We start from the raw sequence: 17,096 nt of genomic DNA, 5'->3' as shown, positions 1-17,096 counted from the left end.
AAGCCCAAAACCCATCTGGATGGCAGCTAGTCCTTGGTGTCGGCCTGCCCTCCGACCTTCCGTCCCCTCGGGAGTTCCTACCTCCATCTACTGTACCAGAGCATAAGTGTGGTGTGCACCAGATATTTCTCCAGGAGTCTATTCACTAAAGTGCCCAATTGAGGTGAGTGTCTCTGGGATGGTGGAGGATGTTGGAGACAGCTGTGTCCGCAGCCGCCACGCCAGGTTGAGGAAACTTCAGACCACAAGTGATCCACGCCGTCGGGAAGTCGGCCCATCGGGGACGGAGCATCGTGGGAGGGCCTTCAGGTGACATCATGACGCCGTCCCAACAGCTTGCGGCGTATTCACTGATGAAGCCATTTTGGAGGGAACAGGGCGTCCAAAAAACGGCACCGCCCCCCATTTCGGCATCAAAAGGGATTCTGCGGCCAATCGCCGAATGCGATTGCGGCATCGGCAATCGGAGAATCCAGCCCCTAGTCTCAGGAACAGAAGCCAGGATTCTCCGAGCCCTCGCCGGGTCGGAGAATCGGCGGGGAGGGGGTGCGAGAATCCCGCCACGCCGCTCCGACACCGGGCCGCCGATTCTCCAGCGACCGGAGAATCGGCGCCAATCGCATCCGCGCGGTCACCGCGGCTCCGGTACAACGGCCCTCACGGCGATTCTCCACGCTCGACAGGCTGAGTGCCTACCGAGTTCCGCCGAGTCCCGCTGGCGTGGTTTACATATGGTCCCACCCGGCGGGATTTCTGTGTTTTGGCTGCAGGGGCCATCCTGGTTGGGGGGCGGGGGATCCGACTCCAGGGGGGGCCTCCACGGTCGCCAGGCCTGCGATTGGGGACTACCGATCAGCGGGCGCGCTCATTCCGGGGGGGCCTATGTTCCTCCGCGGCGGCCCCTGTAGGGCTCCACCACGGGTATGCGCCGGCATGGAGACGCCCGTCGCGCGCATGCGCGGACCTGTGCAGCGCACAGCACTCCGCCACCGATCTAGCCCATGAAGAACAGGAGAATTATTGGGCCTGGAGGTCCGATGATGCCGGTGTCGCTCATGTCGGTTTTGACGCCGGCGTCAACACTTGGCCGCGATATCGCAGAATCCCGGCCAGAGAATCCAGCCGCTCAGCTGTGCAACTGGAGAGTTACCCGCTGGTTTTCAGACTGAAACTGACACTCTGATAAATGTTGGGACGTTCTATCCCCTGTTTTTTATTCCTCAATCGAAAGGTTTTAAAAATTAAAGTTTGGCAACGTGTAATAATTGTCTCTTTGTCTATTTTGTCAAAACTTTTTTTCTTTCAAACTTTGATGATAACGGAACAATGTGAATTGACTCTTCAATCCAGGCTTTTATTTTAAACCAATTCTTTCCAATATATAGAGCTATAATTGTCTTTCACAATGTGACAACAGACCAGTAACAAAGGTGTCAGATTTTCAATCACAGCACTTTTTGAGTCAATTTTGAGTTTGCAGTTGTGATATTTATTAATATACTGCATTAAAAAAGTAAAACAATGAGAAATAATTGGCCAGTGGACATGTTTAGAAACATTGGGGCAAAGTCCCGCCTGATGCGAGTGTAAAATGGATAACAAATCAACAACCCAGTTTATTTTCCTACCAATTTTTATTTGCATGGAATTCAATAGAAAAAAATTTGGGAGAGATGTAAAATGAGCTGCCGACTCATTATCACCCACTTGAAACTCGCATAAAATCAAGCTCTACATGATTGTTTTTTTAATTGCGATCTTAAGTCACTGCTTTACCCTCACAAATGAACAAATTAGTCATGCATTCCACACAATTAAAATTAAAAGTTAACGTCACAAAACTTAATAACACTGACTAGAAGCTCCTGTTTGTGGTAATGTTGGTGCCTGGTAACTGTTACAGGAGTGTGACTATTGTGTTAATAATCCTGAATTTTGTGTAATTATTGCGAGTTCTTACTTTACGCCTTAAGTTAAACATAGCCATAATAGTTTAGAGCACAATGACTGAAACATTAATTGATGCACTAATTATGCCATACTGCTATTTTCTGCATTTTGTGTGCTAACCAGCTGCACTATAAGGCACAATGAAGTAGGATTTAATGCTTCCTACACACTTAAACTAGTCATTAATCTCTCTTGCATGTTCTGTTATACATAAATGTTGTTTTGATTTACAGAACTGTAGGGAAGCATTCGCATATTCTGTGATGTAACCCTGGAAGAAATCTGAGATTTTAAAGCAGTACGTGACACATGGTCCACTCCCACGCCGGTTGGGAGAATCGCCTGGGCCGCCAAAATTTCCGGGGACGCCGGTCCGACGCCCTCCCGCGATTCTCCCAAGCGGCGGGAACGGCCCGGTCGAGTTTTGCGGGCCGTAGGCCGGAGAATCGCCGGAGACACCCAAAATGGCGATTCTCCGGCACCCCCGCTATTCTGAGGCCCGGATGGGCCGAGCAGCCAGGCCAAAACGGCGGGTTCCCCCCGGCGGCGTCCACACCTGGTCGCTGCAGTCGTGAGCGGTGCGTGAACGCTGGGGGGGGCGGCCTGTGGGGGGGCGAGGGGGGATCCTGCACCGGGCTTCACCTGGAATGTGGGGTGGCCCGCGATCGGTGCCCACCGATCGTCAGGCCGTCCTCTCTGAAGGAGGACCTCCTTCCTTCCGCGGCCCCGCAAGATCCGTCCCCCATGTTCTTGCGGGGCGGATTTAGAGAGGACGACAACCACGCATGTGCGGATGATGCCCGTTATGCGGCGCCGGCCGTGTCATCTATGCGGCACCATTTTTATGCGGGCGACAAGGCCTGGCGCGTGTCGATGACGCGGCCCCGATCCTAGCCCATTGTTAGGGCCTGAATCGGTCGGCACCGGGGCCGTTCCATGCCGTCGTGAACCTCGACGGTGTTCACGACGGCGCGGCCACTTCGTCGTGGGAGTGGAGAATCTCGCCCATGAAGTGACAGATTATACTATGTTGGGCTGCTGACTGAAGAATTGTACTAAGTATGACATAAGTGGAATTTGTAATATTTCTATATGCATTCACAAATAAAAGGAGAATCCAAAAGATATAGATGCAGTTTTAGAGAACTTGACTGAAAAAGCAAGACTAAGAGTCACAGTCCAAGAATAATCAGAGTGTAATGACCAGCACGGAACATATAAGGCGTGGCAATGATTGTTTTCCCTGTGCTCCTCGCGGAGTATGAGCTCCCCCGCTTGGGGTGGGGTAGCTTACCCGTACTTGTATAAAAGGTCGGCCAGTATGCAAACCAATAGAGAGAGAGATTACACCTCATGTACATATTTGTTGTTTAAATAAATGTCTTTTACTTTTACTCACATCTGGACACCCCGTGCCTTACTAAACATAGAACCATACAATCCCTACAGTGCAGAAGGAGGCCATTTGGCCCATTGGGTTTGCACTGACCGTCTAAAGGAGCACCCTACTTAGGCCCACTCCCCTGCCCTAGCCCCGTTACCCCACATAACCTGTACATCTTCAGACACTAAGGGGTAATTTAGCATGGCCAATCTCCCTAACCTGCACAACTTTGGATCGTGGGAGGAAACCAGAGCACTCAGAGGAAACCTATGCAGATACGGGAAGAATGTGCAAACTCCACACAGACAGTGGCCAAGGCCTGAATGGAACCTGGGTTCCTGGCACTATCAGGCAGCAATGCTAACCACTGTGCCACCGTGCCGTCTCTGCTTTCCTGCTTTTAGTTTTATTTGTCATGGTAACCACCTATTTAGCATTAATAAGAGGAACTTAATTGTAAGAGTGATTGAAAGTAATATTTAGTCTGAATGAAAAAGGTTTTGTGGTGATTATGATCATAAAATTCTAAAATCTGTTGGAGAATCAGGACACCAGTCCTGACTGCCACCCTTTTGGAAGTGCTGAGCACTCCCAGCATTTGGCAGCCAGTACTATATAAATCTTTAAGGAGAATGAAGTTAACAAACTGTTTTACCTAAATCACAAATTTATCACCAAGCTACATCAAACCTGAAACAACTATCACCAGACAAGTGAACTCTGGGAGCCTGACTAAGCTTATACAATGTAGCTTGGTAAATGTATGTTTTTAAATTTAGTTGTTCAAATATGCTGTACTTGTAGATATTTTGTTTTTATTCTCCATGGATTCCTCTTTAGAATTAAGTAACACAAAATATGCCTGAAACATGGATTACTCGTTAGTTTGCTTTCCTACACACTTTCCAGCGTTTGCCAACAATGGAAATTTGTTTGCAGTTTCTATCAATGATCAAATGTGTTGACTTTGTAATATTCAATTTAACTTTGCATTGGATGGTTTAATATTAAAATTGATTGCATAATTTGCTCTTCTCAAACTATATTAAAAACAGATTAACTCATTATTTATTTTGATGCTGTTTGCTGTATCCATCACCTTTGCAAATACCATACAGGACTTGCAGTGTTTGTTCAACATTGCTAGCCCATTCACCAATGTACTGTTCAAGGAAACCATAGACATTTGCACTGCGTCACTATATCATGCCGATCTAGACATGCCGCTATTGTCTGAACCTGAATTTATTGCAATTATGAACTCAGTAAATCACACAGTTGAGTTTAGTTTTAATGAGACTTCCGGTAATGGCGGGCGGGAGGCAGCCGCACATTGGAGGGCTCCCGTTCGGGAACGGCATTTCCGCGGAGTAACGCCCGGTCCTAGGGCCAGCGACGGCAATAAAAGTCGGGAGATAGCGCAAGGAGAAGAAGGATGTCGAAAACACCAAAAAAACGGCCGGGAACAAAGCGGCTGAAAGTCCGTTGGCGAGGGGAAAGGTCACCACGGGGTCAACAAAGAAAATGGAGGCTGGAGCACCAGGGGAGGCCGCAGTGCTTACGGCTGAAGAACTAACTAAGGTGATGGCTGCGGAATTCCAAAAGCAGTTGGCGCAGATTGAGAAATGTATGGAGATGGTGAGGAAGGAGATGAGGGAGGTTTTGAATGTGCTGGTGGAGGAGGCGGTTTCCCCGGTGAAGACGGCAGTGGCGAGCGCAGTGGCGGTGGTGCGAGAGCAAGGGGAGGCGCTGAAGGAAGTGGAGGAGACGGTAATGCAGCACGGTGATCAACTTGCCTCGATGGGGAAGGAGATGCGGAAGGTGATGGACACGAACAAGAATCTGAGAGGAAAAATGGAAGATCTGGAAAACAGATCCAGGCGACAGAATTTGAGGGTCGTGGGGCTGCCCGAAGGAGTTGAAGGACCGAAGCCGACTGAGTATTTAGCCGCGATGCTGGCAAAACTACTGGGGGAGGGGGAGGACCCCTCCCGATATGAACTGGATCGAACTCATCGGTCGTGGAGGCCTGTACCAAAGGCGAGTGAGCCGCCAAGGGCAGTGACTCTGTGCTTCCGTAGGTACAGTGTGAAGGAGAAGGTCCTGAGCTGGGCCAAGCAGAAGCGGGTGGTGCAGTGGGCTGGAGATGGTACACGTGTATACCAGGACTTTACGGTGGAGCTGGCGAAGAGGCGGGCTGCCTTCAACCGGGTGAAGAGGGCACTGTACATTGGCAAGGTGCAGTGCGGCATTGTATATCCAGCGAAGCTGAGGGTGACTTACAAGCTCAGGGACTTTTATTTTGGAACGGCGGAAGCAGCGGAGGAGTTTGCGAAGGCAGAAGGACTGTGGCAGAACTGACAAATTGAGGAATGGCCATGTGCCGATGTAACCTCATGACTGTATTTTCTTCTTTTTTTTGTATCACTGCGCGCGGGTGTAGAGGCTAAAGGAGCCAATGTTGCATATATTTGGACAAGAGAAGGGACGGGACTTTCACTCGAAAGGAGGGCTCTTTGGGGTGTAGGTGGATATGCGGGGTTTGTGTGCTAAAAGGGGATCTTTGGGCTTTCCTAGGGCCGGGCAAGGGGGAAAGGGACCCGGGCGGGGGCCTCCACGCTGGCCGGTTTAAGCCGGCCAGTGAACGGGAGTGAGGTGGGGGGAGGGGCTGCGGCCATCGGAGCCTGACAGAACGGGGTCCGAGTGGTCTAGCCGGGGTGGAAAGTTGGGGGGAGGGAACCAAGGTTGGGGGAGGGAACCGAGGTTGGGAGGAGGAGTTTTACAAGAGGTATTGGACGGGAGGAGCTGGAGACTTGGGGGGGGGGGGGGGGGTACAACTTTGGGGTATCATGTACGGTACTCTCTTAGAGGCTGGATGGCGTTGGTTGGGAAGGTGGGTGGGTGGAGAGCCGTGTAGATTAAGGGTGACTACGGGTAATCCCTGATTCCTTTTTGTCATTTGTTTATGTAAACAGGCGGGTTGAGGTTTGGAGGTTGGTGGGCGGATGGGATCGTTGTTATTATGGGGATTGACATATCTTGTTGTTTATTGTTGATGGGTGTAAATGTGGGAGAAAACGTGAAAAAGGAGGAGAATTTTTAAAAAAAATTTTTTTTAAGAGTTTAGTTTTAATGACACTGGGCTGGATTATCCGCCCCAGACACCAGGAAATATGGATTGCGATGGGACAGAGAATCAGGCATCTGGCCGAAATCAAAGTTGGCGCCGGGCTCCAAACTGACCACGATGCTTCAGTCCCCCACTGACGGAAAGATTGGGGTTTGCGCCCGTGCCCCAGCGGGAGGGTGCTAATGGATGCAAATGGTTCCTCATGGCCTACTTGCATCCACTCGGCGGGCCCAGCACCAGAGTCTCCAGGCCCTCACAATGTACCGGTCCTCCAGGCCGGGAATCAAGTGGGCATGGATCACTGTAATAATAATAATAATCTTTATTGTCACAAGAAGGCTTACATTAACACCGCAATGAACTTACTGTGAAAAGCCTCTAGTCACCATATTCTGGCGCCTGTTTGGGTACACAGAGGAAAAATTCAGAATGTCCAAATTACCTAACAGCGCATCTTTCGGGACTTGTGGGAGGAAACCGGAGCACCTGAAGGAAACCCACACAGACACAGGGAGAACATGCAGACTCTGCATAGACAGTGACCCAAGGAGAGAATTGAACCTGGGGCCCTGGCGTTGTAAAGCAACAGTACTAATACTGTGCTACCGTGCAGCCCCTACTGGTATTTACCGGCGGGATCCTTACATGGTGGATATCAACCACATCAAAGAGAGTTAAGTTCATTCCAATCAGTTCCTTCACACTTGAGTGATTTTGAAGAGCTGAGCTGAAAATTGACAGCACTTAACACTCTTTGAAGTGGTTGATGTTTGTAAACATTGTGATTACAGTTCTTAGAGCTATTCATCCATTAAGGAAGATAAATGAAGCAAGGCTGACACCTGTGTTTGGGGAAGCTGTCAGTCACAGCGCACTAAGATAAATGAATGAATGGCTTGCAGCTAAAGGGTCTGAGGGGTTTAAACACAGTTCACTGCTTTTCTTTTTACAGAAATGAACATGTAGTGCTTCCTCTGTCAGAGCCAATAGATGTTTGCACAGATGAGTGTTACAGCAGTGCTTTTTTTACTGCCCCTGTCTGGACTGCATTTTAGCTTCCAGAAAGGAGTATCTTTTCTGTGGGGCAATTCCTTTAGTTTGGGGGTCTCTGTGGGGCGCCCTTTAGTTAGGGGATCTATGGGAAGTCCTTTTAGTTAGGAAGTTTCTGGGGGGTCCCTTTAGTTGGGGGATCTTTGTTGTGGGTCCCTTTCATTAGGGGACTCTGTGGGGGGGCCTTTAGTTAGGGGGCCTGTGGGAGGTCCCTTCAGTTAAGAAGTTTCTGGGAGAGGTCCCTTTAGTGGGGGATCTTTGTTGTTGAATCATGGAGCTCAACCAACCTCACCCTTTAATGTATTTGTTGCTTTTCCTAGCACATGCCTTTTTCCCTAGGTGTGGGCTTACAATTATGAACACATGGGTTTTTAAACACAAAACATTGTTTATTCCATGAACTCAACTTAACATCTTAAATAAACATTCAATCTCTTAACACCCCTTACTTCAAAGATAACTCAGAAAATATTGCAACAGTAAATCATTCCTTAAAATGTTCCTTCAAACTTCCAAGAGACTTAACACCTTTAAACAAAATCACATCAGGTTAAAGGTTTTACAATTATGAGTTTAAATCACCCAAATGATCCAAGATGGTCTTTTATGACAGACATCACAGCTCACTGCAAAACACAGACACACACAAGCTGTTTTTAAAACTTGCAGCTCTCTGGAAACACACAGACACAAGCTGTTTTTAAACTGAAACTAATAACCTGCCAAAATGGCTGACCTAAAGCCCAGCTCCACCCACTCTCTGACATCACTGTTTTCTTAAAGGTACATTGCTTAAACATCCATGTCTTAAAGGTACCCTCACACAGGGGCATAGACAGAGTGGATAGTCAGAGGCTTTTCCCCATTGTAGAGGGGTCAATTACTAGGGGGCATAGGTTTAAGGTGAGAGGGGCAAGGTTTAGAGTAGATGTACGAGGCAAGTTTTTTACGCAGAGGGTAGTGGGTGCCTGGAACTCGCTACCGGAGGAGGTGGTGGAAGCAGGGACGATAGTGACATTTAAGGGGCATCTCGACAAATACATGAATAGGATGGGAATAGAGGGATACGGACCCAGGAAGTGTAGAAGATTGTAGTTTAGTCGGGCAGCATGGTCGGCACGGGCTTGGAGGGCCGAAGGGCCTGTTCCTGTGCTGTACATTTCTTTGTTCTTTGTTGTTCTTTGTTCTTTGACACTCACCATGCATAAATTTTCATGGTGAGGAATACTAAAGCCTTTCCTGATTTCCTGATCAGTTCCAATTCACCTCCGGCGGGAGAAAGTCTCCCAAATGGAGAATCCCGGCCACCTTGTATGCCTAAATAGATGCTGTTACTAAGGGATCCCCTCTAGCCCAGTTTGCACAAACATCTTTATTGGTTTCCATGATAAACATGTTTTCAATGAAATTATACCCTTATATTTCCGATATGTAGATGATAGGTTTGCTATATTTGAATCTGCAGCTACATGTAATAATTTCCTTGTACACCTTAATGGGCTCCATCCTGTGTTCAAATTGACCTTAGAAATTGAGCAGACAAATGAGTTCCCTTTCCCCGATGTGCTGATTGAGAAACCTGCCATTGGATTCTCTTCCACTGTCTACCACAAGCCTATCTTGAGAGCTCAATATACGTGTTGGAATTGCTACAGTTCCATGCGTTTTAAGGTTGGCTTTATTGTAAATAGGGCCCAAGCCATTTACTTACCCTGGAAGTTTGGTGCTGAAATAGGGAGCATCAAATTTATCTCACAGGATAATAACAACCCTAATCAGATTATTACTCACCGTATACCTTGCAACCTCATAAATGGGCTGAAGGCTGCCGCTTCTGGTCCTGTAAAGTGTCCAGCCTAACTCAGATGATCTGGAAGAGTAAGGTGTCTCAAAAATGTGATCAACAATTTTTTTCATGTTGCTACTATGCTAAAGTAACATGAATGGGATTCTTTGCTGGCAGGATGCTGCCATCAATTCCACAAATTCTTTAAATTATCTGGAAGGGAATTAGGTTCCACTGTCACGTATGCCTGCAGGCCTTGTAGATGAAGGAACTGGACTTGGGTGCATGCTCTGCTGGACTGCCAGCAACAAAAAGGCTCCCTTATGTGTGGTGGTGTAAGTGCTTGCACATGGCATCCAAACTGATGAAGCTAGCCAGTAGAAGTAAGAGCTTCTTGCCCATGTGAATGCACTGGTGGATGGTCAGGCTCCAGCAGCAGGCAATGGGAGGCTGTACCACATATGTTGGACTGAAAGGACTGCTCACTGTGACTGCACCCCTTTTTAAAATTCTTTCACGGGACGTCTGTCACTGGCTCGGCCAGCATTTAGTGTCCATCCCTTGAGAAGGTGGTGCTGAACCGCCTTCTTGAACCACTGCAGTCCATGTGGTGTAGGTGCACCAACAGTGCCGTGAGGAAGAGATTTTGACCCAGTGTTCGTGAAGGAATAGTTCCAAGTCAGGATGGTGTGTGGCTTGGAGGGGAGCTTTCAGGTGGTGCTGTCCCCATGTATTTGCTACCCTCGCCCTGCCAGGTGGTAGAGGTCACAGGTTTGGAAAGTGCTTTCGAAGAAGCCCAGGTGAGTTCCTGCAGTGCATCTTGTAAATTTAAATTGCTGCCACAGTGCATCAGTGGTGGATGAAATGCCGCACCAAATTGTTGCATTTTAACAAACGTTTCTGCCTTAAAGTTGTAGCCGTGACCTGGGTCTCTTCATTCTGAATTAAAGACATTTTATCACTTCTAGAAAGATAATGAAAAATAAAACGCCAAAGAAGTAACAAACCCCCTAATTAGGGTATAAAGTCTTTGATTTGATCAACCAAGGACAACTACAATTACAAATGCAGGGCACTGAATAACAAGATCTTCACAAAAGCTAATTACAGCTCCACTTCACACACTCGACCATATCACTGGTCTCACATGATTTGCACCTTCTTCAGCCATACTGTTCAATCACAGCAGCAGCATGAGCTGTGTAGCCTGCCTGCCTGACACTGAATCAAATTATACCTTGCAGACAGATTCAATCACTCTCCAGCAGAGCATTGCACATTCCAGACAAAGTGTTGGGTGTGTCTTGTCCTCAAAGGAGGCCAATCAGAAATCTGATCCCACCCCCTTGTGTTGCAATTAGACACTGCGGAAGGTGTAACGCGTTACATTAATAAACTGACAGATCGTTATGTGTACTGGCAAACGTATCAGTCAAGAAGCAATTTATCAACCAATATGTTGACAACAGCATTGAAATGTATGCATTCACCAGACATGAGAGTTGTGCTGAAGAGATAAGACAAATGTGGAGATAAAAAAAGTTTCCAGCCACTATGTGACTTGTCATGGATATGCTTTGTTGCGGCATTATCTGCATGCTGTCAACTGATAAGCTATCCCATCAATTGTGAAAATTATTCTGTTCTAGGACTCTGAAAGTTTTGGAACATGACTATTTCCCACTTGATGTATCCATACTGGTTATTCAAGTCCCAATGAGTCTGATGGAAATCTTGAATTGTTGGGGGATTGGAAAGAGGAGAAGGAAGATAGTTAGGAATATGAACAATTAATACATGAAACTCATCAGCTTATGGTGGACGGCACGGTGGCAAAGCGATTAGCACTGCTGCCTCACAGCACCAGGGGCCTTGGTTCAATTTCAGCCTGTGTGGAGTTTGCAATCCTTCCCGTGTCTGTGATGGTTTCCTCCGGGTGCACTGGTTTCCTCCCTCAGTCCAAAGATGTGCAGTTTAGGTGGACTGGCCATGCTAAATTGCCCCTCAGTGTCCAAAGTTGTGTAGTCAGGTGAAGGGGTTATTGGGCAAGGGCAGGGAATGGGCTTGGGTGGGGAGCTCTTTCAGAGGGTTGGTGCAGACTCAATGGGCCAAATGGCCTTCTGCGTTGTAGGGATTCTATGACTCTAAGGAGAATGTAACAGCATGAATACAAACATTATCACTAATACAGCACTTTTAATGTAGAAAATCATTCGAAGAGTGTCACAGAGGTTTAATCAGACAAACATGAATGCCAAGCCAAGAAGGAGATATTAGGAGAGGCTTGGTTAGAAAAATGAGTTCTGAAGAGCATCCTACAGGAGTCGAAGTTTAGCAGCTGCGTTGCAAAGCAGGATATTGACACCTGAAGACATGGCTGCCAAGAGTTGTACAAGATTATGGCAGGTTTAGATAAGGTAAACAAAGAAGTTTGGAGGACTTTTGGCACTTTGGTTAATGTCTCTGCCTCTGAGCCAGAAGCAGCAGGTTCAAGTCCCACTCCAGGTCTTGATGGTCCAGGAAAGGGTGTTCATAATGTGGCCAAACAGGTTGAATATCAACTTGTAAATCATTCCAACACATGCCAATGGCAGACGGCAAGAGCAGGAGAGATTCCTGGTCAACCATGCATCTGCAGAAGGCAGTGGCAAATCATTGTAGTATCTTGTCAAGCATAACCACAGACCGCAAAGGCCTTGATTACCAACGCCTCTTAGGGCACGATACCTGAAGAAGAAGACAGAGAAAAGTTGTTCCCCTCAGCTGATGGTACCAGAACGGGCAGCACGGTAGCATGGTGGTTAGCACAATTGCTTCACAGCTCCAGGGTCCCGGGTTCAATTCCGGCTTGGGTCACTGTCTGTGTGGAGTTTGCACATCCTCCCTGTGTGTGCGTGGGTTTCCTCCGGGTGCTCCGGTTTCCTCCCACAGCCCAAAGATGTGCAGGTTAGGTGGATTGGCCATGATAAATTGCCCTTAGTGTCCAAAATTGCCCTTAGTGTTGGGTGGGGTTACTGGATTATGGGGATAGGGTGGAGGTGTTGATCTTGGGTCGGGTGCTCTTTCCAAGAGCCGGTGCAGACTCGATGGGCTGAATGGCCTCCTTCTGCACTGTAAATTCTATGATAATCTATGAGAACCATGGGGACACAGATTTCAGAATTTGGGCAAAAGATGCAGGAAGTATGTGATTTGCTCACAAAGAGATGGCATGGACTTTATCGGCCTTTCTATGGCCTGGGTCTCATGGTCAGCGGCAAAGCAGAGAAGTTTGCCACTTACCGTTTGTAAAAAATACGCCCCCCACATTTTCTGTCAGCTACAACAGGAACATGTTCGCCCTGCTGCAGTGTAGATCCATCAGTAAATGAACTGGAGAGGTCGAGTGCACATTCCCAGCAAAGCCACAACCCCTCTGATATTACGAGCTGAAGAAGGGCCACTTGAGATCTATCTTCAGCTCAATGTTAATTAAATGTTTTTAATCACTTGAAATCTGTTTTTAGATGTGCTTTTAATTGCAGCTACCCCACCACCACCTCCACCACTTCCAATTCCCCACCATCCTCTGAAAGTTGTGTCACCCCCAACTCCCAGGCTTTCTGCCCCAGCATATTAACACTACAAGCCTGTATGCTTCACCTGATGCCGCTGTTACGTAGTTACATTGTGCACCTTGTGTTGCCCTATTATGTATTTTCTTTTACTTCCTTTTCTTCTCATGTACTTAATGATTTGTTGAGCTGCTTGCAGAAAAATACTTTTCACTGTACCTCGGTACACGTGACAAACAAATCCAATCCAGCTCACCCCTTGGCATCCTGGCTCCCCCAACGGCACCCAGCCAATCCGTTGGCTCCCCCAGAATGACCAGCACCAACCCCCAACTCCCCACAACAGCATAGAACATAGAACATAGAAAAATACAGCACTGAACAGGCCCTTCAGCCCATGATGTTGTGCCGAACTTTTGTCCTAGATTAAGAACAAATTAATTTACACCCCATCATTCTACCGTAATCCATGTATCTATTCAATAGCCACTTGACGGTCCCTAATGTTTCCGATTCAACCACTTCCACAGGCAGTGCATTCCATGTCCCCACTACTCTCTGGGTAAATAACCTACCTCTGATATCCCCCCTATATCTTCCATCATTCACCTGTAATTTATGTCCCCTTGTAATGGTTTGTTCTACCCGGGGAATAAGTCTCTGACTGTCTACTCTATCTAATCCCCTGATCATCTTACAAACCTCTATCAAGTTGCCCCTTATCCTTCTCTGCTCTAATGAGAAAAGGCCTAGCACCCTCAACCTTTCCTCGTAAGACCTACTCTCCATTCCAGGCAACATCCTGGTAAATCTCCTTTGCACCTTTTCCAAAGCTTCCACATCCTTCCTAAAATGAGGCGACCAGAACTGCACACAGTACTTCAAATGTGGCCTTACCAAGGTTTTGTACAGCTACATGTCCAGCTCCCTCAGCTCCTTCCCCCACATGTCCAGCTCCCCAGCCCACCACCCCGACTACATACCCCCACTCCTCCAGATCATGCATATGGATGGAACCGAGGTGTTTTACGAAGTGGTCACCCAGAGCTGAATTTTCCTGACCCATTAATAATGTGAACCTCAGGTATACGACTGTTCTGGGTACCCAAGTGAGCCATTTAAGTGCCAATTATGGGCTTCCAAATGCATTTTGCCCTGGTGGACAACCAGTGGGTTTCTGATGGGGGGTGGTGCACTCATTGATGGGCACTCCATGGCCCACAGAAAGGCTGCCTGTGGTAATGGCCACCTCTCCATCAAACTGGCCAGTTCTGCACAACGAGTCCCCTACGCTTCAATCGCTGGGGCCTGCACGCCAGGTTCTGGCTTTTCCAGATACACCTACCTGACCTTCGAGACATCTCATCATTGAGGAGCCATCATCCTGGAGCTGCAGTCACAGCACTGGACACCACCAGGAATGGTACTGCTGAGCTGCCAATCCGCAGAGTGAAAAGACTGAAGTGAAATTAAGAAGGAATTTAGGAAAGCAGAGAGAGGGTATGGAAAGATAGTGGCAAGTAAAACCTTGGACAACCCAAAGATGTTTAATGAATGCATAAAGTGTAAGTAGAATTTATTAGAGAACAGAAAGGTAATCTCTCTGTGGAGCAAGAAGATAGGGATATGGTTCTTAATGAATATTTTATGTCTATTTTCACAAAAGAGGGAGATGATACAGATATATTGACATGGATTGTCCATTGCCCGACGCTGGTATTAGGATACCCTATTGAGAGTACGAGAGAAAAAGGGGTATGCCACGGAGTGTCAAACTCATTGCGATGCTCCGATCCGCCATCGGCAGCCTCAGCGCGCAACCTGCCCCAAGCCAGTGGGAAGGTGTAAACCACTGATTTTCATCCATTTCCACTTGATTATCGGGCTGGAAACCCAATTCGCCAACCCCCACCCCCACCCCTCCCCCCCCTCAAGGTGAGTCAAGGGGATCAAGGCAAAACTTTGCCCCATTAAGTCCGTTGGAAGGCCCCTCTCCACCCCACAATCCAAATCCTGCCCCCCCCCACCTTCCTGCTGACAGGTAAGGGCATCCTCCCCCCACCACGGGAATAACAAGTCACCCCCCCCCACAGCACATGCATGAGGGTGACCCAACCCACCCACCACATCAAAGGCAGCTAAGTGTTTTCTGCTATGAAAAAGAGGACATGAAAGCACTTAGCTCCTTTTGATGTTGTGAGAAGCTGCCAATCATAGCAAGAGTATTTATGAACATTGCGATGAGCATCAATACAGGATGATTGGGATGCATCAAACATAAAGGGAAAGATAAATAAACAAACCCTTGAAGCAGCTGTGTCTGGATCAATAAACCTGTCAATCACTGGCTCATACAATGTTTTGCTGTGTGAAATTGAATGGAATGTTTGCATTTCAAAGGTGTCAGTAGATTTGAAACCCTCTGAGATGCACTTGGCTTTCGAGAAAGTCTCTGACACTGCTTTAAACAATTCTGTCTGACAGAGCAGATGTTCCGGAATGGTAAATGAAAATGCAGCGATTTTTCACCCTACTGCCTGGACTGCTCTTCAGCGTTCAGGCAGGGGTGACTGATGGAGGTCTCTGATTGGGGTTCTGGTGGGGGTTCTAATTGGAGGGGTGTCTGATGCGGTCTCTGATAGTGATCTCTGTTGGAGGTCCTGGATGGGTGACGCTGTTGAGGGTTTTAATGGAGATCTCAATTGGCGGACTCTGCCGGTGGATATGATGGGGGTCTGATTGGGCGGTGGGGTCTGACAGTGGCACTGGTGTGGTCAGTGGGGGGTGTCCTCAGGTCACCCTCATGCATGTATGCTGTGGGGTGGGCAACCCATTATTCCCATGGTGAGGGGTGGAGGATGCCCCTACTTGTCAGTGGGATGGGAGTATCTACATTGTGAGGGAGGGGGCCCGCCGCGAGACCTCGATAGCGAGCTGCCCACTCAAAATGGCTGCCCAGCACCAGAATTCCAATGGAATCCGGCAAGCTCTCACCTATGCATAAATTAGCATGGTAAAGGGGAGAGACTTTCATACCGGGCCCTGCTCCTAGCACCAGCAGAGACCAGAAGCGATTTTCCGTTGGCAAAATCACTCAGGCTCCAGAATTGAGAATCCAGGCCAGTAATGAACGTGAAGGAGTGTAAAATATTGGATGGATAAACATAGCAAAAGAGGATATATCAAGGGGTTTAGCATTTCGAAAATAGGTACATCACAAGGCCTAAATTGGATGAAATAACTGCTAAAAGAGACAAATAATGAAATAGTGGAGATGCTCTGATCATTATTTTCCAATCCTGTCTGTTACGATATCATGCCGGAGGACTGGGGGACTGCACATGCTGTGCCTTTGTTTAAAGAGGAAGGGATAGAATAATTTATTATAGACTCGTGAGTTTTTCATGGTTTATATCAATAATTTAGACCTCAATGTAGGCACCATGATGAGGAAGATTGAAAATTAAATAAAAATTGACCAGATGGTTGATCATGAGGAAGAAAGCTGAAGACTGCAGGAAGTTATATCAATGGATTGGTCAGGTGGGTAGAACAGTGGCAAATGGAATTCAACCTGGAGAAGAGTCACTTAATACCTTTGTGGAGGACAACAAAGCAAGAAAACACAGAATAAATGTCAGAATTCCAAGAAATGTCAAGGAGCAAAGGAACTGTCCACAGAAGCTGAAGGTAACAAGATGGTTAAGTTGGTTAAGAAGGAATGCAGAATATTTTACCTTGTTAGTTGAGGTATTTCTAGAACATAAAAGCATGACGATATGCTAAAGCACTAGTTAGGCCATAGCTGGAATACTGGCGACAACTGAGGTTATCGAAGCATGCAAGTTACATTAGAGAGGGTATGAAGAAATTTACAAGGATGATGCTAAAAATGGAGTATTTTTGCAATGAGGCAGGTTGCATTAGCTGGAGTTGTTTTCTTTAGAACAGAGGGGGCTAAGGGGAGACTTAATTGTGACGTATAAAATTTTGAGGGGCCTAGAGAAGCTGGAAAAGAGAAAGCTATTTCACTCAGCAAATTGGTCAATATCTGGGGGAAAGAGGTTTCAAATAATTGGTAAAAGGATTCAAAGAGAGCTGAAGAGTAATATTTTCACTCAGGGGCTATGGAACTGGCAGGTCAGATTAGGCTCGATCATCATTTTACAGCTGGTACAGACAAAATGGGGGTGGAACAGCAGTAAATTTTCTGTTGTATAATTCATCCCATCTTCACTGAGT

This window comes from Scyliorhinus torazame, chromosome 6 (assembly GCF_047496885.1).
Source record: "Scyliorhinus torazame isolate Kashiwa2021f chromosome 6, sScyTor2.1, whole genome shotgun sequence".
Classification (NCBI taxonomy): domain Eukaryota; kingdom Metazoa; phylum Chordata; class Chondrichthyes; order Carcharhiniformes; family Scyliorhinidae; genus Scyliorhinus; species Scyliorhinus torazame.
This window is presented reverse-complemented; position numbering follows the sequence as displayed.